The 22,345-nt window shown below is 40.9% G+C and overlaps 2 long non-coding RNA genes across 4 annotated transcripts in view; one reads left to right on the forward strand and one right to left on the reverse strand.

The window, feature by feature from the left end:
- Positions 1–22,345, reverse strand: part of LOC309368344 — a 313,140-nt gene that overhangs the window by 213,887 nt on the left and 76,908 nt on the right. The window lies entirely within an intron of this gene.
- Positions 1,535–8,727, forward strand: LOC309368352. The gene is made up of 2 exons (XR_014167719.1): positions 1,535–1,636; positions 8,381–8,727. It is a non-coding gene; the product is annotated as an uncharacterized lncRNA (long non-coding RNA).

The following is a 22,345-nucleotide window of genomic DNA, read 5'->3' on the forward strand; positions in this document are numbered from 1 at the left end:
ACTGTGGCAGCTAGTAGTTTAACCGCCATGTTACATTCCTTTCGATAAGCTTGGAATTCTTCTTTTAATGACTAAATCTTGTTTTGGCTGCATAATTCTTTCAAAAAAAATTCTCACTAGGTCGTCAAAATTCAAAGCCTAGATACTCAAAACTTTTATGTAATACAGAAAAGAACAGGTAATGGGTTTGGATGCCACCTGTTTTGTTGTTGGCATCCGGCAGCAATAAAGGAGTGCATAAACCATATCTCCATTATAAAGCTTTTCATCTGCTGAGATATGTTCATTTTCCAGTCCTTTAGAGAACCACTATGGAGAACTGGATCCTGAGGCACACTCTCTTTCACTATCAGCATTTTGAGACTGTTCCCCATGTGCTCTTAGAAGATACTATGGCACAAGTAATTAAAACTAAGGCATTTTCTCATTCAAACTTTGCAGTGTAAATTGCTTTCCAACGTGGATTTTTTTTTAATGCCATCTATCAATTACGATGCTTTCTTTTATTATTTATAAAGAAAGTAAGCTGGCACTTCTCCCAGGTGCCTGTGACATTTATTTAAAGAACAAAAATAAATCAGACAACAGTAAAAGATGCAACACTGATCCCTTGAGCTTAGCACATAAATTCCAGAGCTGCTGTGGGGGCTCCTTCTCTAGCTGAGTTGAAATAGAAAATGTTTCCCAATAGGAATAACAGGCCTCTTAAGCATGCTGCTGCGAAATTATGGATGACTATGTTGTGATCATTCCAAAATACTACTAACCAGGAAGGAAGAAAAGGAAGGAAGGAAGGAAGGAAGGAAGGAAGGAAGGAAGGAAGGAAGGAAGGAAGGAAGGAAGGAAGGAAGGAAGGAAGGAAGAAAGAAAGAAAGAAAGAAAGAAAGAAAGAAAGAAAGAAAGAAAGAAAGGGGTCAATCTCTAGAAATGTGAGACTATTTTGATCTTCCTACATTAATCCAACATAACAATCACCTAATGAGCCCTGTCAGCTGAAACATGCAGGGACTTTTGCTTGTGCAATGGGGCTCTCCCCTCAGTTTCTCCACCTGCAATCCTTATGTCCCTCAAAATTGGCTCTGGGGGATCAGGGGAAACCCCCCCCCAAATAGTGCATAAGGGGAGGAGAGGGGGAACTGTTCTGTCTGGCAAACTCAACTGCTTGCAGAGACAGAACGTTTGTCATAGAGCAACACTGAACTCCACCCATAAGCACTGTGGGAGCATACAGGGGTGGCAGCTCCTGATGGCCGAGCCCTTTTGGACCCCCTGAATATTTTTGGGGTGGAGCTGCCCCCCCCAATGTCCAAAAAGAAGAGAGGCAAAACACAGAGCCAAGCAGTGGCCGGCTCCTTCTTTTTCTCTTCCTGCTGTGGAGGGGAAGGAGGGTCGAAGGGGCCTCCTGCTGGGGGCAGTGCCAGGAGGTGGCAGAAGAGGCTAGCCGCCAGCCAATTAAGCTGCGCAGCCCCACCCCAGCTCCTCCCAACGTCCTGATGTCAAGCGTGACATCACAAGCACAGCATCCCCCCCCCCACACACAACCGTCCTCACAAGCTGGTGCCTCTGAGAGCAGAACAGCCTTAGACTGGAATTATAAAAATCCATGAGGAATATATGATGGACCAAACTAAAACAGGTAAACATCATTTTATCCTATGGACACACACAGCCTTCCTTCGCTTCCTCTTGGGGTATATTTTAGAGAGCAACTAAAGAGAGCAGTTCAGCTTGAGAAAAAGCTCTCATCCCACCTTCAAAACGAAAGTGCTAAGCTCAAGGAATTAAGAATTGCATCTTCTGCTGTTGTCGGCTTCATTTTTGCACTGTTTTCTTGTTACTGTTCTTATAATAAATCTAATATAATAAAAGAAAAAACAAATCAGGGGGTTGGACTAGATGACCCTCAGTGTCCCTTCCAACTCTATGATAGCACCATGAAATAATAAGAACCATAACAGAACAGCAGAAATGCCATAGAAAACTATATAGTTTTTTTTAAAAAAGTAGAAGAACATCTCATAACTAGAGCACCTTGATGTAAATGGCAACTCCTTCATAAGCTGGCATTGTCAGGAGCTACAGGTGGTATACAGGCCATTTGGCCATGTGTGGCAGAGAGAGAAAACATTTTCCTTTATATTTCAATTATTATCTGCCAAGCCCTCCAGCATATGCTCAGCTGGAATTTATCAGGCTTGGTAGAGGCTCTTGTTGAGCTGTGTCCCCAAGGTGATTCACCAGCCACATGAGAGTGACCCAGTTTCACACGATGCTGTGTAATCCTTGCACTTTATAAAATGGCTTATAAATGGACATTGTAACTCCAGCATCCAATAGGATACTGGTCCTGTGACCTTTATTATGGAAGTTGACTCTTGGACAAAAAAGTTTCACATAAACAATATAAAGAAATATTATTTAATACGTCTGTCACTTTGCCTGTTTTTATAGCCCAGCCACCCTGCTAAGCACAGATGTAACCAGTTGCCATGATGCATCTGCTTGAATGCAGGTTATACCAAATTCCTATAGAACAGGGATGGGAAGAGAGATGGGAAGAGCAGAAGGAGGAGGCAAGGAGGGGTGTTGCACTCTTCACTTTGCTCCTCTCTGAAGCCACTTCTCCCCAAGTCACCCTCCCACTTCTCCCAGGGAGGGTGACTTCCATAACTCAGGTGGCTATAAAGAATGGCTAGGGAGAAGACATTCAGTGGGGAAGCACTGGCTGAGAAAAATTCGAGTAGCCCCTCCTGCTTGCCTCTTTGGCATACATACCAAATCCTCCAACATTTCTCCATATTTAAAAACAAAATAAAACATTAAAAAAAACCTTCCCTATACAAGGCTGCCTTCAAATGTCTTCTAAAAGGTTGTAAAGTTACTTATCCACTTGGCTTGAGGGTTGCATCACCCCACCCTCCAACATTTATCCGATGAAAATAGGGACGTCCCATGGGAAAGCAGGACATTCTGGGATTGAATCAGAAACCGGAATGGCTTCTGTAAATCCAGGACTGTCCCTAGAAAATAGGGAGACTTGGAGGATCTGACATACACATACCTCTTATGTGCATTTGGCAACAACTGGAGGGGCCATAGCCCAGTGGCAAAGCATTCACTTTTCATCCAGAAGGGTCAAAGTTCAAGTCCCAGGTAGGGCTGGAAAAGACCCTGGCCTAAAACCTCGGGCAGCCTCCGTCTGTGAGTGCTAATGAAATCTAGAGGAAGCGCTGGTCTGACCTGAAATGTAGTTTTTTAAGAGTTCTGGGAATTGTAGGTCTGTGAGGGAGACACCGCAGTTCCCCGGGTGAGATTTAAATGTACAGTGTGGATCTGCCTTCAGTATAAGGCAGTTTCAGATATTCCTAACAACCAGTTTTTATATCTGTCTGTCTGTCTGTCTATCATCTATCTATCATCTATCTATCTATCTATCTATCCTCAGACACTGAAGTTTCGTGGGTAGGAATATCACATCCTTCAAAGTATCTCTTAAAATATTTCACACAAATCTCCTTCTATCTATTGATATTTTCATGTCCTAAGCAATTACACTTGGCAAAACACTCATACATTTCAAGCAAGGCTCTGACCTGCATTCTAAGGTATTGATTTAACTTGAAGTTTAACAATATGGAATCAAGAAGACCCCATAGAAATTATGCAGATTATATGTGTTCGTGTGTTTATTTTTACTTATTTGCACGTGTCTCTTAAGATACTAATCACACACATGCACAGACATGAAATTTGCACTTTTCAAAGTAATTTGTTGTTGTTGTTATTACATTTCTATCCTGTCCTTTGACCCAAAAGGAACCCAGGGCAGCACCTTGTTGGTTGTATCCTTTACTATTCTAGGTCCTGTTAATCAGAATTTAACCCTACTTAGGGTTTGTTTTTACAAAAGAGAGATTTACGGCAGGACAGCTTTAAAACTTGGTTTTAGAACGGGGAGAATTGACACTTGTGAGTATACACAAAGAGGGAAATATTTAAAGAAGGGAGAGACAACTTATTCGCCCTGTAGCAAGATCGACTTAGGAATGGGGGAGAAGTGCAATTCAATCAGCATTTCCAGGTGTATCCACCTGTACTTTCCAAAACAGTATGCACACCAAAGCTCAGCCACCTTCGAAATTTGTAATTCCCTGAATTTTGTAGTCCAGTTCATCAGCCAAGTAATGTGTACAAAGATGCATACACTAGTATAAAGTGTGCATAAAATGCACATATTTGTGAAAATAACACACAAAAGTGCCTTATATTAGGTAAAATTGCTTGCAGAAATTAGGAGAAATTTGCACCAAAATGCTGATACATTTTTGCAAGGGCTTAAAGAAATATATGATGCACTAATGTGAAAATGGGGAGAAACTGAGACATACCAAAATCAACAGATTTGTCCATCCCTAGAGCCCCGGAAGAAATATCAACAACCTGGCGTTGTTGATCGCCGGAAGAAATATCAACAACCTCAGATATGCAGATGACACAACCTTGATGGCAGAAAATGAGGAGGAATTAAAGAACCTTTTAATGAGGGTGAAAGAGGAGAGTGCAAAATATGGTCTGAAACTCAACATCAAAAAAACGAAGATCATGGCCACTGGTCCCATCACCTCCTGGCAAATAGAAGGGGAAGAAATGGAGGTAGTGAGAGATTTTACTTTCTTGGGCTCCATGATCACTGCAGATGGTGACAGCAGCCACGAAATTAAAAGACGCCTTCTTCTTGGGAGAAGGGCAATGACAGGCCTAGACAGCATCTTGAGAAGTAGAGACATCACCTTGACAACAAAGGTTCGTATAGTTAAAGCTATGGTTTTCCCAGTAGTAATGTATGGAAGTGAGAGCTGGACCATAAAGAAGGCTGATCGCCAAAGAATTGATGCTTTTGAATTATGGTGCTGGAGGAGACTCTTGAGAGTCCCATGGACTGCAAGAAGATCAAACCTCTCCATACTGAAGGAAATCAACCCTGAGTGCTCACTGGAAGGACAGATTGTGAAGCTGAGGCTCCAGTACTTTGGCCACCTCATGAGAAGAGAAGACTCCCTGGAGAAGACCCTGATGTTGGGAAAGATGGAGGGCACAAGGAGAAGGGGGCGACAGAGGACGAGATGGTTGGATAGTGTTTTCGAGGTTACCAGCATGAGTCTGACCAAACTGCGGGAGGCAATGGAGGACAGAGGTGCCTGGCGTTCTCTGGTCCATGGGGTCACGAAGAGTCGGACACGACTGAACGACTAAACAACAACAGAGCCCCCTAAGCTAAACCACCTGGGCACGGGACTCTCCTGCCCATGATGCCACTCCTCACTCCCACACATTCAGATCACATTTCTCCCATTGGAGAGTGGCAATGGCCAGGCAAAATGCAAGGCCCCTGAGACATCCCTTCTGGGCTGGCATCCTTCTCAATAAAACCTCAGGTAGAAGGCACAGGAAACTAAAAGATTGTCTCAACCCTCTACATGCCCAACCAATCACTGCATCTGTAGGTGCCATACCATTTGGAGGTTCATTCTGCATGATGTTGGAACAGGTGTTTGGTGTGGTGGCATCCATCCTTTGGAATTTGCTCATGTTACTTATCTGACAAGCACCATCTGCTTTGTTTTTCGGGGGGTGTGTGGCTTCTAAATATATTCCACTTTCAACATGCTTTCAAAATGAAGATCATTATCCAAATTGGTATACATACAGTATTGGATCTGAACTGATTTTATGTATACATGTGTTATTTTTGTTATATTGTTTAATTTATGTACAGTGGTACCTCAGGTTAAGTACTCAATTCGTTCCGGAGGTCTGTTCTTAACCTGAAACTGTACTTAACCTGAAGCTAATGGGGCCTCCTGCTGCCGCTGTACTGCCGGAGCACAGTGTTCTCATCCTGAAGCAAAGTTCTTAACCAGAGGTAATATTTCTGGGTTAGCAGAGTCTGTAATCTGAAGTGTATGTAACCTGAAGCATATGTAACCCGAGGTACTACTGTAATTGTTTTAAGTTTGTGTGTGTGTGTATGAGAGAGAGATGGCGTCCGCCCTGTCGAACGCCCTCCCATCAGATGTCAAAGAGATAAACAACTACCTGACATTTAGAAGACATCTGAAGGCAGCCCAGGGAAGTTTGACAGTTTTGATGTATTTTAATCTTTGTTGGAAGTCGCCCAGAGTGGCTGGGGAAGCCCAGCCAGATGGGCAGGGTACAAATAATAAATTATTATTATTATTATTATTATTATTATTATTATTATTATTATTCCGTTCATAAAGGAATTCAGTAAATAATAAAACCAGAGAGGAGCAAAGGGCTCCCAATTGGCTAGCATTGCTGACTTTTTTCATGCTCGCCCTGCCAAACTCACTTATTTTTCCATTCATTTCATTGAAGTCCCACTTAGCTACCCCATGGCTATCCCACTTAGCAAGGAAAGATGGCTATGACCTGATCTAAAGGGTCCTTCAAATTACCATTTTCCCCCATCATGAAGTGAACCCGCAACACCACTGTGCAGGAGACAAACTGGGTCTTGAGAAGAGTCCTATATATAAATATTCAGAAACTAGAGCAATATGAGTTTGAGATTTGGTGTTGTATGCTCTGTACATACAGTGGACCAAATTTCACAAGACTAGAAGTCACATGGCTCACCACCTTGAGAGCTGGTACACATGACTGACACCATCTGCCCAGGGTACACTGCCTTCCTTGGACACTCACATTTTGTGAAACCTAGACCTGGTTGTTTGGGGAGGCACTACTCCCCCTGGCCAGTGTGTTTCTTGTGTGGCAACAACAGCAGCAATGAGGAGAGGCCATTTTGCATCAATGTTCTGCCAGCAAGCACAGCCTCCTTTGCCAAAGGTTCTGAAAGCCAGAAGGTGCTGATACTATTCGCCTTACCAGGCCTAAAAGGTTTAAGGAAGTGTGTAGTAGAGATTTTATTAAGTTTTAGATGGTTTTATTATGTAATTTAAACACTCTGAGAACTTCTTCTTGAAAAGCGGATAAATAATGATTTAAAAAACCACCTTGTGGAGAATAAAGCCCTCTACTTTACCAAATGAATGCAGCAAAAATACCTCCAATATAGCAAAATGGCACAAATTTCTCCATACTTCACTGATCCAATTATCAAATTAGCCTTCTCCCATAATAGTCCCTGTCATGGAATTTACTTTTTATGAAGTGCAGAAACCCATACCTATTTTTTTGAATTTTGTACTGCATTCTTCACTTTGAAATGAGAGAATCACAGAGAGATTTCAAAATTCAAACTGTGTGGTTGGGACCTATAGAAATCACTTTACCTATCCTGAAGGGTTTGCATTATGATTAGTTGGTTTGACAAATTCTGGGATATTAACTGCCCCCAAAAGAGATTGTAAGGCTCTATGACTGGGTCAGCGACCTTTCACCTTTAAAACTTAGGTTGCCATGGCAACTAAAATCAGCCTCATTAACTGGATAAACTAGTGACAAATATAAACGGTTGTTCTGCAGCTAATTAATCTTTTGAATTGTAGACCCAGTCCATTTACACCCATGTATAGGATCCCATTCACGGGAGACTTTTTCTTAAAGCAAAAAAAGACGAAGCTTTAGGTAAAAAAAAATATGCTGTTTTGTGTCAATTTTTACATTGGTTTTTAAAAAATAATAATTAAACACCAATTTGCATTACTCAGCATTGTAGCAAGGAATGGCGTTCCTCAAGGTGAATTCAGCATGATAATCACGCAGCCTCCGTTTTAACGCACTGTTTGTTTATTTTATCCCCCCCCCCGAATGATAAATAATAATAATAAATTCAAGTCCTCCTTTTGTTTAGAGAAATTCATTTCCTTGATTGGAGGGCCAAAATGAAAGATTTATGGATGCCTGTTTCTCATTGGGAAGAAGGAAAGCGATCTGTTTGCAGGAGTTATATTTTCAGGCACTTTGCTGAGGCACCCCAACCCCCCTCGGTTCCTGACTGTAAAATAAGAAAACTATTACCCAGCTGGGGTAACAATAGGCTCCCACAGTGCTTTTCTGCTCAGACCGCAGCTGCCAGTGAAAGTGGAAACTACAACAGCAGGATAACATTCTTTTCTTACAGCCTGTTTCTATGGACAAGGAGCCCTCCCACTGACTCAGTGTATTTTCTATGCAAAACTGCAGAAGAAGTGACATTTTAAAAGTTTTGACCTTTGTTGTGTGTATGTGTGTGTGTTTTAATAAAAAAAGGGGGTTTCTCTCTTGCGCTTTCTTCCCCCCCCTTTGCACGAACCAATGTATACATTTTGCAACCTGACAGCATGTCTGTTAAGAGTAGCAATAGTCATTACTGTAATAATGAAATGTTTCAAAATTTGAAAATTTTGTGCAGATAACCTTTGTCTGGGAAACAGTCGCAATGTGGAAAGTGGCTCTACTTCTGTGATTGTTGCGGTGAAAACAGACGAAGGGGACAGACTTCAAAAGAACCTTGGAGAACAGCACTGCTCCTAGTGTTTATGGCGTTCCTTTGTGATTCTTAATACAACTGTCTAAAGCAAAAACATAGATGATCACTGAATATTTTGGAATATATTCAGGGAGTGCGAGTTCCCAAAATCTGATGGCATGAGTTCTAGTGTTGCTGCTTTAAAAAGAAAGAAAGAAAAAGCCAAAGCTGTTGGTAACATTTGTTTGAAATTTGCAAATAAATGTTTGTGTTGTGCTGTTTTCTTCCAACTCTGGAACAAGTGGTAGTCCCTGGGGTGAGAGAAACTGGAAAGAAAAGAAATCAGGCCAGATTGGCAGTAGGATATAGCAGTTCTGCATCTTCCAGCATGTTATTGTCTTTTTTTCTGACCAACTGCCTAGAATATAGCTTATTAAAGATCCCATAGCCAGTGGAAATTTTTGCAGAAGCTCATCATGACAGCCCCATGATATCCCATAGTAATACCTCAGATAAGGGAGCAGTGGTGATCCATTATACATACCTCCTAAAGAGCAGCAGTACATAGAATAATACCCAGTTTATTAGGCTCAGCTGACAGTAATAGTATATTAAGCTAATGAAGGGTGGAACTAGCATGTAGGAGTTGGGCTGGGAGAACCTGCGACAACATCTCTGTTCAACCACATGGCATGACTTCAATCTTATGCATAAAGTGATGCTTACTTCCGCTAGCCTTCAGTCAACTTGTAAAAGACAATAAGCAAAATATCTTCAACCACCTGAAATGCAACCTGTAGCTTTTTCTTATAAATGCAATCCATTTAAATTGGAAGTCCATCAAAAGAAAGGCGTATCTAGGCTCTGCTGTATTATTATCCCCATTCTCTGACTTCCTCCATGCTAATCCATCACAAACAATAGCAAAACTTGAAACAGTACACAATATTGTACTGTTGGTGGGTTACATATTGCAACCCACCCTGGACTTTTTGGTGAAGGGTGGGTAAGAAAATAACAGCAAAACCGTCATCACTGAAAGCCTCCTTGTCACATTCAATTGCGAGAGGAAGGCAAGTTGGTTACGTAATTGCTCCTGCTCTGAAAAAAATCCTGGAGATGCGCTACCTCCCCCACCCTAGCCCCCAGTTCTTTCTAGACTATACAACTGCCCATTGCTGTGGCATGAAGCAATTATAATGGTACAATCCCATAAGCCACGGCATCATCAAGTGCTATAGGGAATTTGCCCTTTACACAGCTGCCACATGCTGGGTCAACATTTTCGTGGAGTTATGCACCAGCAGCACTCATTTCCATGACCTCACAATCGTATATGTGAAATTAGGATTTTATTTTTATTTTTTTGCCTCAGTGTGCGTCACCATTACACTTGCATACACTGAATCACATATGCTGCTTCAATCCCCTTTCACCTTGTTTGGAGAGATTTATTTATCTATTTTGGAGCTCCTTGCAATCCCTTGTTGTTCTTACTACCCTGAACGATTTGGTGCTATCAGCAAACCTTGTCACCTCACTGCACACCCCTATCTCCAGGTTATGAACAAGGTAAAAAGTACACGACCCAGTACTGAAAGACCCTATTTCTTTCATCCCTCCATTGTGAGAACTGTCCGTTTCTTCCTACTTTCCAGTTTACCAGTACTTTCTTCCTTTAACCAGTTACTGACCCATAAGAAGATCTGTCCTCTTATCTCATTACTGGTAAGCTTACCCAGAATTCTTTGGTGAGGGAAAGCTTTCTGAAAGTCTAAGTACACAGTGTGTACTGGATCACCCCGATCCACGTGCTTACTGACACTCTCAAACAACTCTGAAAGTTAGTTAGACAAGACCTACCCATGCTGAAGCCATGATGGTACTTCTCCAGCAGGACTTATATAAGTCTGGCAATTCTAATTTTAATAATGCTCTCCACTACTTTTCTCAGAGTAGATGTTAAACAACCAACCTCTAATTTCCCAGATCCTCCCTGGATTCCTTTTTTGTTGTTTTTTTAACTGTTTTATTTATGGTTCTCAGATATGGAGGCTGAACTTACAAACAAGTACTATATCTTTGTTAGAAGATCAGTAAATTAAATTCTTTTATACTCTTCACTGAATACCACCAGACCGAGTGACTTTTTACCTCAGTTCCTTAGACTACCTTCTTGAGAAAGTTATTGCATCTTCCGTGATGAAATATGTAAATAACTCGTTCAGTCTCACTGCAATTACCTTACTCCCTTGCCTCCTTTTTACCATCTCCCTAGCCAGTTTCCTGCTCCTAATGTATTTAAATATTTTTATTAGCTTTAATGTTTATAGTGACGTGTTCTGTAAATTCTTTTTCTGCATACCTTATTGCCAGTTTGCATTTCTTTGGCCAAAGTCTGTGCTCCTTTTGGTTGTCGTCATTTGGAAAAGACTTCCATTTTTGAAGCCCTGCCTTTGAGAGCTTCCTTGATGCAGCTCATGAACTATGCTGGCATTCTCTTGGCCCTAATGGTACCTTTCCTGATCTGCAGTATACATCCTACCTGAGTTTCTATTGTTGTTACTCCCAAGTGTTCTGGAGTGACTGGGGGGAAAGTATATCCATTCTGAGTTCGCAATGTAACACAGCATCCAAGAGCTTATCTGGCCATAATATACCACTATCCAGTGGACACAGCTCCTCAGTCTACACAACTATTGAAAATGTGTGTGTGTGTGTTAGTTTCATAAAACGTTTGAGCAATTAATTGAGTAGGGCAACCTTGTCCAACCTGGTGCCCTCCAGATGTGTGGGACTACAACTCCCATCATTCCTAACAATTGACCATGCTGCCTGGGGCTGATGGAAGTTGGCATTCAACAACATGTGGGGGAGCACCAGGTTGGGTAAGACTGAACCTAGGCATGGAATTTAGCAGAGCAAAGGTCTTCTGTAACAAATAGCATAACAAATGATACATGCAGAGGATCAGCGACATTTGCACAGCCAATGTACTAAAAAGGGTATTAATTGTCTTAGATTACCCAGGTGAAAAAACACAGCACTTTGACTGATCCAAAAAGTGGGGTACTACATGATCAGGCTACATACGGACTCTAAGCGGCGAACGGGAAACAAGAGCACATCAACTTCTCAGTAAAAAGATGATAAAAGATTCCTAAGAAATAGAACACAAAAGAGGAAAACAAACAGAACAGAAATCCAAATCTATCAACTCTTAGAGAATAAAACTAATGAACTGTTATTCAATACTTATAGGGAGTAGGCAGAAGTCTAATTTTAACTTTGACCACCTACTCAGGTCTCATAGCAACAACCCCTTGGCTTTCTTTCACAATATTTTAAATGGACTTGCAAAATCGTGAACTTGCTTCTTTTACAGATGCACCTTTGCAAACATAGGTTTGATATTTTTGCTAGGTTGGGGGAGGCATATGCATACATTCTCATTAAGTTCACTGTGCTTGGATCATTCTTTTTCACAAGGGAAGTTCATTTCATAGGTTCATCATACCAAATACCGACAACAATAAAAATCCTAGTTCACACATATCACATTTTCCGTGGAAGTTATATTTGACAGTGTGATTTTTCTTCAGCAGCACAACCACATATGCTGCTAGCAATTAATAAAGCTAAAGGAAGCAAATAAGTAAGTATCCGACGCACAACAGAGTCAAATGGAGGAATGAATGAAAACTGTACCCCAGGAGCGGTTCATTAAATCAGCTCATTTAGAAGTCAGAAGGAGGTGGCATGGAGGTGGCATAATGCTTAAGAAGTTCACCCATAAATATATAATTAAAACCAACAACAAGTTCCTGATATAGCTGAGCTAGTTATATAAGATCTTACAAAAGCTTCACATTGTTTTCTTTTCTTTTCTTTTTTCATTACTTGTTGTTCTTTCTGCTTAAAGTTCGCTCAAGGTCAATAACAGATGAGTGAGTGCTCTTCTAGAAAGATGCAGGTACAAGTGAGACTTTCAACAAAATGCAGCAGTGCGGAGTAGGGCTGGCCAATATCTGGTTTTCAACATTGCGATATATCACCAGCTAAACATTGTGATATACTGATATATCATGATGCCTGAAACAAGGATGGAACTAAAACAGTAGGGCTTGGTGATATGTGACTTTGCAATATATCACCAGCTAAACACCTGATGACTTTCCCCCAGCAAATGCCCAGCTTCGGGGACTTCCGGAGGCGGCGCGAACGGCAATGGCTGCCAGCTCCTGAACGGGAGAGGGTAGCTCCGTTGAAACGGGTCGCCCGCTACGGCGAAGCGGGGACCCATCCAGAAAAACCACAGGCAGCAGAAGCCTGTGGTCCTGAGACCCGGCGGGCGCCAAAAGCAGCCCCTAAAACGAAGAAGGGACCCCGTAAGGGGCTCCGGACCGCGGAGGGGGTAGCGGCGCTGTGGGTCGTTGCGCGATCAACGGAGCGAAGCCGCGTCGCTGTTGCCGGTGAGCGCTGACCTTTCTTCTTGAAACTGCTAACTTTGGAAAACAACAACCCGTGAGTAATCTGGACAATATACTTCTAAAGCCTCTAAAAATTGTGAATTTGGCTGAAAGCGGAGTGACGAAAAACAGGAAGTCCGTCTTCCGCTGACACTGAACTTGAAAGTAAAGAGCAGGAGGAGTGGAGACAAAGAGTAACGTTTTGCATTGACTGATCTGGCATCTATTTAAACTGTTGTTTCTGGCTGATGTAAAGACTTTAAGTGGCTAATTTTTGGACTTTCATTGAGACAAGGGTACCTGTCTTCTGTTGATCTATTGGATTACAAATAAAAGTAAGAAACCCAGGTACTGGAGCTGCCTGAGCAACTGAGCAGTCAGCCTGCAGGCTTTGGATACTTTGAATCTGAACTTTGGAACATACTGAGTTTGAATTTGTTACTTTGAAACACTTGTGGTCTAAGCACTTTTGGAAACAATGTTTGGCTTTAAGTTTTAACTCTGCTAAAATTTATCTTTGTGAAGATCTTTGGAGATCAATTCAGACTTACTAATTTTAATTGGATTGGACTTCCTCCCCAAAGACATTCTAAGCTCCACCTAGAGGATTTTTGGATTTACAGCAGTGACTTTGTTTTACTTTCTCTTTCCCGGCCTCCTGTTTGAGTGTTACCATCTGGGCTCTTACTTTCTCATGGGAACAATTCAGTTTGACCTTGGTCTTTAGATAACTTTGGAATGAGTGGAACAAGAAAAAGGGGAAGAACCAGACAAACAACGTTAACTTTACCGACAGTCTCACAGCGTAGATCATCTGTGCCTGCTTTGCCTACTACTTTGCCTCCTGAGGCAGAAGCGGCCTCCCTGCTACAATCAGGGGAGGGAGAAACTGAGGAATTACAACTGGAAGATATGGCCTCAGGAGCAAGTGGCACTATTTTGGAGAAAATTTTTGAAAAATTGGAGGCTCTGGACAGAAAGGCTGATCAGCAATCAGCTAAAATTGACTTAAACACAGAAAGTTTAAATAGACTAACTGGACAAGTTGCACAGAATGTTCAATCTATTGGAGAATTGAAGGAGGCTGTAGGTGAAAATCGGAAACTGGCGGAAGACACTAGCCAAAGATTGGGACAGCTTGAAAAAGAAGTAAGACCACTCAGCAAACAAGTAGGAGAACACCAGATCTACTTTTCCATGACAGAACTTCGGAACAGGGAGGCCAATTTAAGGATACGCTCAATTCCAGAAGTGGAAGAAGGTAACTTAACTGAGTTCCTTACCAAAGAATTTTCCAAGTTTTGGAACTTAGAAGAAAAAGACTTTAAAATACTATCTGCTTTTAGGCTTGGAAGACTTATAAAGAAGGAGAAGCCCAGAGACTGTTTGATAATATTGAGATCAAAGGAGGAAAGGGACAAGATTCTAGGCCTGCACTACGGAAAGTCACTGGATATTTTGGACAAAAGAATTGAAATTTATAAGGATATTCCTAAACAGCTGTTGGATCTTCGAGCAGACTACTCGGAATTAGTAAAACTGCTAAGGAGCAACTCAATCATCTTCAGGTGGGAGTTTCCCCAAGGTTTATCGTTTACTTTCAGAGGGAGGAAGATCAAAATTAGAACGCCGGAGGATAGAGACAAGTTTTTGGTGGCACACGGAGAAGATCTCCATAAGGGACTTGGATTACCCCCAGGGCCTGAACCTCCGGGGGTTCCTGCACCCTCGGACCCCCAAAAATCTGAGAATAAGGTACCCCCACAGCAAGAATAACCAGATATATTCAGGATGTCTCTGCAACTTTTGAGCTGGAACATAAATGGCTGTAACATTCCAGGAAAAAGGAGAAAAATCTTTCACATTTTAAAAAAGGAACATTTGGACATTATTTGCTTACAGGAAACACATGTGACCAGGCTCCACAGAAAAGTGTTAACAAATAAAAGACTTGGTCAGGAATTTATATCTTCGGATACAGTTAAAAAGAGAGGTGTGGTAATTTATGCAAAAGAGAGCCTTTCACCTAAATTTCTGTTTAAAGATGAGCATGGAAGAATTTTGGCGATAGAAATACAACATCAAGGGGAAAAAATACTGATATTAGGAATTTATGCTCCAAATGAAGGAAAATCGGAATTCTATAAGAAGTTGCATGAGACTATGCTGGACTATCTGGACTACAACAACATCATTATGATGGGAGATATGAATGGAGTTGTATCAACCAACATGGATAAGTCACAGAGCCAAAAAATTTCTAAAGATGGGAGACTACCAAAGACCTTCTTTGAAATGACAGACAATATGGACTGGATTGACATTTGGAGAGTGAGAAACCCCTTGGGAAGGGAAGGAACATTTTTCTCTGAAGCCCAACTGACTTGGACAAGAATCGACCAGATATGGATAACTAGAGGTCTGGCACCTAAGATCAGAAAGGTGGAAATCTGCCCAAAGACATGCTCCGACCATAACGCACTGAGAATGGACATGACATTGATTCCAACCGGTTCCTTCAGATGGAAGATGAATGATGGCCTGTTTAGAGATCAGGAGATTACTAAGAAGGCCCAAAAAGCCCTAAAGGATTATTTTGAGATCAATATGAACACCACAGTGGAAAAAAGAACTATCTGGGACGCAAGTAAGGCCGTGATGAGGGGGTTCCTGATACAACAGAACACAGTAAAGAAAAGGAAACAAAACGAAAGGAAAGATAAAATTTTGGAAAAAATCAAGGAGTTGGAGAAGAAGTTAAGACTTAATCCGAAGTCCCAGCCGATTCTGAGAGAAATCAAACTTTACCAAGCACAATATTGTAAACTGATAAATCAGGAAATAGAATGGAAAATCAAACTAATGAAACAAAAAACTTTTGAGTCGGCTAATAAATGTGGAAAACTGCTAGCTTGGCAGTTGAAGAGGAGACAAAAGTTAAACACAGTGACAAACTTAGAGATTGAAGGAAGATGTATCCAGAACCCCGGAGAGATTAGAAAGTGTTTCCAGAGATATTTCAAAAAATTATACACTCAAGGGCCACAAGATGAAGCAGCGATTAAACAATTTTTAAAGACAAATGGACTGGCAAAGTTGTCAGAAGAAAATAGATCAATTCTGAATGGCAAAATAACACGACAAGAGATTGAGCAGGCCATCCAAAACATGAAACAGGGCAAATCACCAGGACCAGATGGGCTGACCTCCAAGTATTATAAGACATTGAAAGACTATTTGATACAACCACTGATGGAGGTCAGCAATGAAATTTTAGAGGGGAAGAAGGCGCCAGAATCGTGGAAAGAAGCTTTCATCACATTGATACCAAAATCGGAAACTGAAAAGACACAGCTTAAGAACTACCGTCCCATCTCCCTTTTAAATGTGGATTACAAAATATTTGCAGACGTTTTGGCAAGTAGATTCAAGAGGGTTTTAAACAAAGTAATCCATAAAGACCAGGCAGGCTTTCTCCCAGGTAGACATATGTCTGCCAATACAAGGAACATTATAGATATATTGGAGCTTTTACAAACAGACATAAATACTAAAGCTGTTTTAATTTTTATAGACGCGGAGAAGGCCTTTGATAACATATCCTGGAAGTTTATGAAAGGGAATTTAAAAGAAATGGGAGTGGGCCGGGGGTTTGAGAATGGGATTGATGCAATATACTCAGAACAAAAGGCTAAACTGATAGTTAACAATGTGGTTACAGAAGAGTTTAAAATTGAAAAAGGAACACGACAAGGCTGTCCGATTTCCCCGTTGTTATTTATCTCGGTCCTGGAGGTGCTCTTGAACACGATTAGAGGGGACAGGTTGGTGGAAGGGATACAGGTCGGAGCGAAACAATACAAACTTAAAGCGTTTGCAGATGACTTAGTTCTGACATTACAGGAGCCAGAATCTAGTACGAAAAGAGTACTACAACTAATCCAAGATTTTGGTCGGGTGGCGGGATTTAAACTAAATAAGCAAAAAACCAAGGTGTTGGGAAAAAACTTGACAGATATTGAGTCGGAACGGTTTCAGAGAGAGACAGAGTTAACTGTGGTTAAGAAAGTTAAATACCTAGGGGTAAACATAACAGCAAAGAATTTGAGTCTGTTTAAAGATAATTATGAAAAATGTTGGTCTGAAATTAAGAGAGACTTGGATAGCTGGTCAAAATTGAAACTTTCATTGTTAGGTCGAATAGCTGCTATTAAGATGAATGTATTGCCAAAAATGTTATTTTTGTTTCAGACATTGCAGATTGTAGATAAAACGGAGTGCTTCCGGAAGTGGCAGAAAGATATCTCCAAATTTGTCTGGCAGGGCAAAAAGCCCAGAATTAAGTTTAAGATATTAACGGACGCAAAAGAAAGAGGGGGCTTTGCCCTGCCAGACTTAAAGTTGTATTATGAAGCCGCAGCTTTCTGCTGGCTAAAAGACTGGCTACTTCTGGAGGACACGGATGTGCTGGATTTGGAAGGTTTTAACAATGCATTTGGATGGCATGCATATTTATGGTACGACAAGGTTAAGATCAACAAGGTTTTTAAGAACCATATTGTCAGAAAAGCAATATTTAATGTCTGGACAAGATACAAAGACTTATTAGAAAACAAAACACCGAGGTGGCTGTCACCTTTGGAGGCTAAGGCCCGAAAAAGACCCAATATGGAGGCCAATTGGCCAAAATATTGGGAAATACTAGAAAGGGATGGAGACAATTGGAAACTGCAGAGTTTAGAGAAAATGAAAGATAAAGTGCGAGACTGGTTACACTATGCTCAGCTTAAGGAAGTGTTTAAGATTGATAAAAAGTTAGGATTCCAGGTGGAGAAATCGAAACTGGAGACAGAACTGCTAGAACCTAAGACCAAGGTACTTTCAAAAATGTATAACTTGCTGCTGAAATGGAACACACAAGACGAATTGGTTAAATCGGCTATGATAAAGTGGGCCCAGGATATTGGGCACAACATTATGTTTGAGGACTGGGAAAGGTTATGGACCACCGGGCTGAACTTCACAGCATGTAATGCTCTGAAGGAAAATGTAATGAAAATGATATATAGATGGTACATGACCCCAGTGAAATTGGCTAAAATATACCATTCGTCTGATAACAAATGTTGGAAATGTAAGGAAAATGAAGGAACATTCTTTCACCTCTGGTGGACCTGCCCTAAAGTGAAGGCCTTTTGGGAAATGATATACAATGAGTTAAAAAAGGTATTTAAGTATACCTTCACCAAGAAACCAGAGGCCTTCCTTCTGGGCATGGTCGGCCAGAACGTGTTAAAGAAGGACAGAACATTTTTTATGTACGCTACAACGGCGGCAAGGATACTTATTGCTAAGAGCTGGAAAACCCAAGATCTACCAACACTGGAAGAATGGCAGATGCAGCTGATGGACTATATGCAACTGGCTGAGATGACTGGCAGAATCCGCGACCTGGGAGAGGAGAGGGTTGAAGAAGACTGGAAGAAATTTAAGATTTATTTACAAAAGTACTGTAATTTGGTTGAATCCTAACAAGGAAGCCAGAGCAGAAATAACTGTCTACCATTAAATTATAATTTTTTATTTGAGTTTAACCTAAATATTGTAATTAAGAGCATAAACAAGATGATAATTTGCTTGGAAAAATTCGTTTTTAATGATGAAAGTGGAAGCGGGAGACGTGAGGGAGTCCGCAATAGAATGAAAGGATGTTATGAAACCTATTCTGTTTGTTAATCTGTAAAAAATCTTAATAAAAATTTTTATAAAAAAAAAAAAAAAAAAAAAAGCAAATGCCCAGCTTCGGCATTATGATGATGATGCAAACACTGTTTTAGGAACCCCTTGTTTGCATCTTAGGCTGCAATCTTATAGTCGCATGCCTGAATTCAGTGGAACTTACTTTCAAGTAGACATGCATAGCATTGTGCTATTAATGATTGATCCTTCCATCACTGCCTCCTATCACTTAAGCTGCAATCCTAAATATACTTAGACTGGAGTAAGTTCAAATGAACTCACTAGGGCTTATTTCTGAGCAGACATGTGATAGGACTGGACTCTTCATGCATTTTCCTGCATATTCAGGAGCACCATACACAAAACTAATCGATTGGAAGACTTTTCCATGACAAAAGTCATGATGATTTATAACTTATAACAAATGTGTCCCACATTTTATCGTTGTCCATCTGCTTTAGAGGTTTCTTAGCTTTGTTTATGTAGTTTCTATCGAATCCAGGATTCAAGGATATAAAGCACAGCCTGAAATCATAAGTACACAGATTCTGCTACTGCAGCTAAAATGAGATTTTAACTCTGGCAAGTGAAGCACAGCTTCTAGACTATTTTAAGAGAGGAACCATACAAACATCAAAAGGTATAATGAGCCTTATGTTTTATTCATATTGGGTGATATTGGGCCTAATCCTGTGAGCCCTTGCTCATGTGAACAATGCTTAAGACTTCAAAAAGTCTGTTTTGTTGTCAAGAGGTTTCCTTCACAATGGAGCCCAGGGTTTGACAAGAATAAGCTGACTACATAGCGCAACATGGCCAATTAAGAAAAACTTGAGATTTTTCTTTCAAATTCCAAGCATATTTGGAGTCAGTTAATAAGGCCCAGAGCTGTGTGTAGCTGTGGGCTCAAACTATTGGACAAGAACTTACTTATAGTTCAGTCCGCAAACTGGAACATGGGGGGGGGGATTTATTGGCTGAGCAAAACACACTCTTTGGTTTAGCCAGTTCATTGGGAGTGAAAGCTCAGGACAACATTCTCTAGCCCCAACATCTGTTTTCCAAGGATTCAGAAAAGATGTAAAAGGTAGTACTGTAATATCTCCCCGAACACTGAGGCATTTGGATGAAAACTTCTAAAATAAGACACATGTGGTATTTCCCTTTAATACTGAAATATCAGAATGTATATTGGTATTCACTAACAGAAAAGTCTACAGTCACATCCACACCATAGATCTGAAGCACTCTTATACCACTTTTGTCACTGAGAACCCTGAGAACCGTAGTGCTGACCTCACAGAAGTATAGTTCCCAGCAACCTTAACAGGCTACAGTTCCCAGGACTCCCCAGAACCGTTCAAGCGGTATAAGAGGGTTTTTAATGCATGGGATTGTATTCAACTCACTTTTACACATAGTAGACCCATTGAGATGAATGAACATGACTAAGGTCCACTAATTTTAATAAATCTACTCTGAGTAAAAGTGAGTTGAATACCACCTATGGTGTGGATGATAGATGAATTTCAAGCATGAACTCCATCCATTTCTACTGTACATTTCAAGCAAGAATGCCAGCTTAACATTCTCAAAGGAAAAATGTAAACTACAGTTTGTAAGTCACGACAAACCATAGTTAATTACTGCTCTCACTTTACACACGCAAACAAGCAAACAAGCTTAGACTTATGTGTGAACTGGGGACTGCAGTTTGTTTTGTTCAAACGGGCCACAGGTGATAAGCCAAGAAAAGAACCTTGGTTTAACATTGTGTTTTTCAGTGAAGTATAACAGCTGTCTATGTGATGTCACCCTTGAATGCTGATATATCAAAATGTATTCTGGAATATGCATTCCAAGTCCTTAACCCAAGGCTCCATGCCACTACCATGAAGGGCAAGAAAACACAACAAAATAAGTTACATGGCTTAAAGATTGAGATATCTCAATAGCCATATTCAGACCCTTTTCAAGAGTTAAGAATATGGAATGGGGTAGAGACATGCAAGCATGCCTCCCCACAATGTCCCTGCACATGTGGGCTCCTAATTTTGTGGGGTTCTAATTGCACGGAGCCTCCCTCTCCCCCAAGTTAGCTGGAGGTGGTTAGAGGCCCTTTCAGACCTTTGGGCTTCAAGTATGAAGGTTTGAGGGAAGGAGTATGCCCAATAAACAGAGAAGTTGGAATGAGGTTGTGCATGTGTGTCCATCCCTTTACACATTTAATCTTCTCATGATCAGGCTAAATGTCTGAACGGGGCTGATGAGTCCTGGTATGTACTTCTTCATCAGTACAACACCTTGATCTCTGCAACCATTCTCAAAGGGGAGATGAAAAATGCAAAAGATATTTGACTAGGTCCAGCAGTGCCCACCTGAAAGTAGAAGACCTTCTTCATGAGCAGAAGGATGTTTTCCAATTTGGTGTGAGATTTTTGCCTGAGAAAAGCACAAGTTACGACCTATCACCTTTCCAAATAGAAGCCAAAAGCAGCCCACCAGCCATGTTTGACAACCTGCCAGGAACTCCTGGTTTTGCTGCCTGCCTGGACTGCGGAATTGGGGGGCAGGGGTCCCAAGTACAGAAGAGGGGGGAAATACACCACTAGTGGACATCACTCAGTTGGGTAACTAGCTGTATACAGTCATGCCTTGCTGCATCTAAAATTTCAGCTTTTTCAGGATATTGTGCTTATGGTGTAGCATGTATTCATGTTGTACTCCAGTAAGAGTTTCCTCAATATGTTGCATTAATTCTGCCGAAATGCCTTACTGTTTGTGGAGGGCCGTGCAGTGTTGCTTGTCTCTAGCATCTGAAACCAGCAGAATTTGGATAATGGTTCCACAATAAATCTAAAGCGTGATTGTCTTTACAGCCAATGTTGTTTGATGTATTCAACAGTTATCTTTTGAGCTGCTTTTTTCTTATAAAACCTGGTATGTGCATTGTCCATATTTCAACCACAGTAATATGCTATAAAAATAATTTGAGTAGAATCACAGTATTCCATTCTAAGTAGTTCGCATGCAACCCCAGCCACAAATGTAGAGACGTTTTAGCTGCTTACACAAAACATCAGCTTTATTATAGCTATCAATCTGAGCAAATAACCTACTTTGTTAATATTGCAAGCAGTTTACCTTGCTCCCTATATTATTCACATGGATGCACCGTAAGTATGGGTCGAAGAAGATCCTTGCACACCCCACATTCTCTTGCAAATGCAGCCTTCCCCACAAAAACCCTGAATGAAAGCACCAATCACTCATTTATCCCTTGCAGCTGTAAATCTAGCTCTGGTTTAAGATTCATAAATCGATTTTTGTGCACATGCCCCCCAAAATCATTCTTGTTTCTGCATTCCGGTGGTTAGTACCACATGCTTCCTAGCTTGTTTGTTTTTAATTGGAAATCATCTCACTTCAAGAAGAGCCGCAACAAACTCTTCTTTTCATGTGGGTAATGTGACTGTGCGCAAGAATCTATTTGCATATTATTTTGCCTTTCACAAAGTGGTACAGCCACAGGACTTCATTATGATGTGTGTATAGGCTGATTTTGACTTATTTATCCAGGGCTATTATGTGCTGTAATGAAGCATCTTCTTTTTTACTCCTACCACACACCCCTCTCCTGGTAATAGGATTAGAAGATGGTTGCTTCCTCTGTAAAGGACTTGAAGATAGTACACCCTAT

This window comes from Podarcis melisellensis (assembly GCF_964234715.1).
Source record: "Podarcis melisellensis genome assembly, chromosome: 4".
In the NCBI taxonomy this organism is placed as follows: domain Eukaryota; kingdom Metazoa; phylum Chordata; class Lepidosauria; order Squamata; family Lacertidae; genus Podarcis; species Podarcis melisellensis.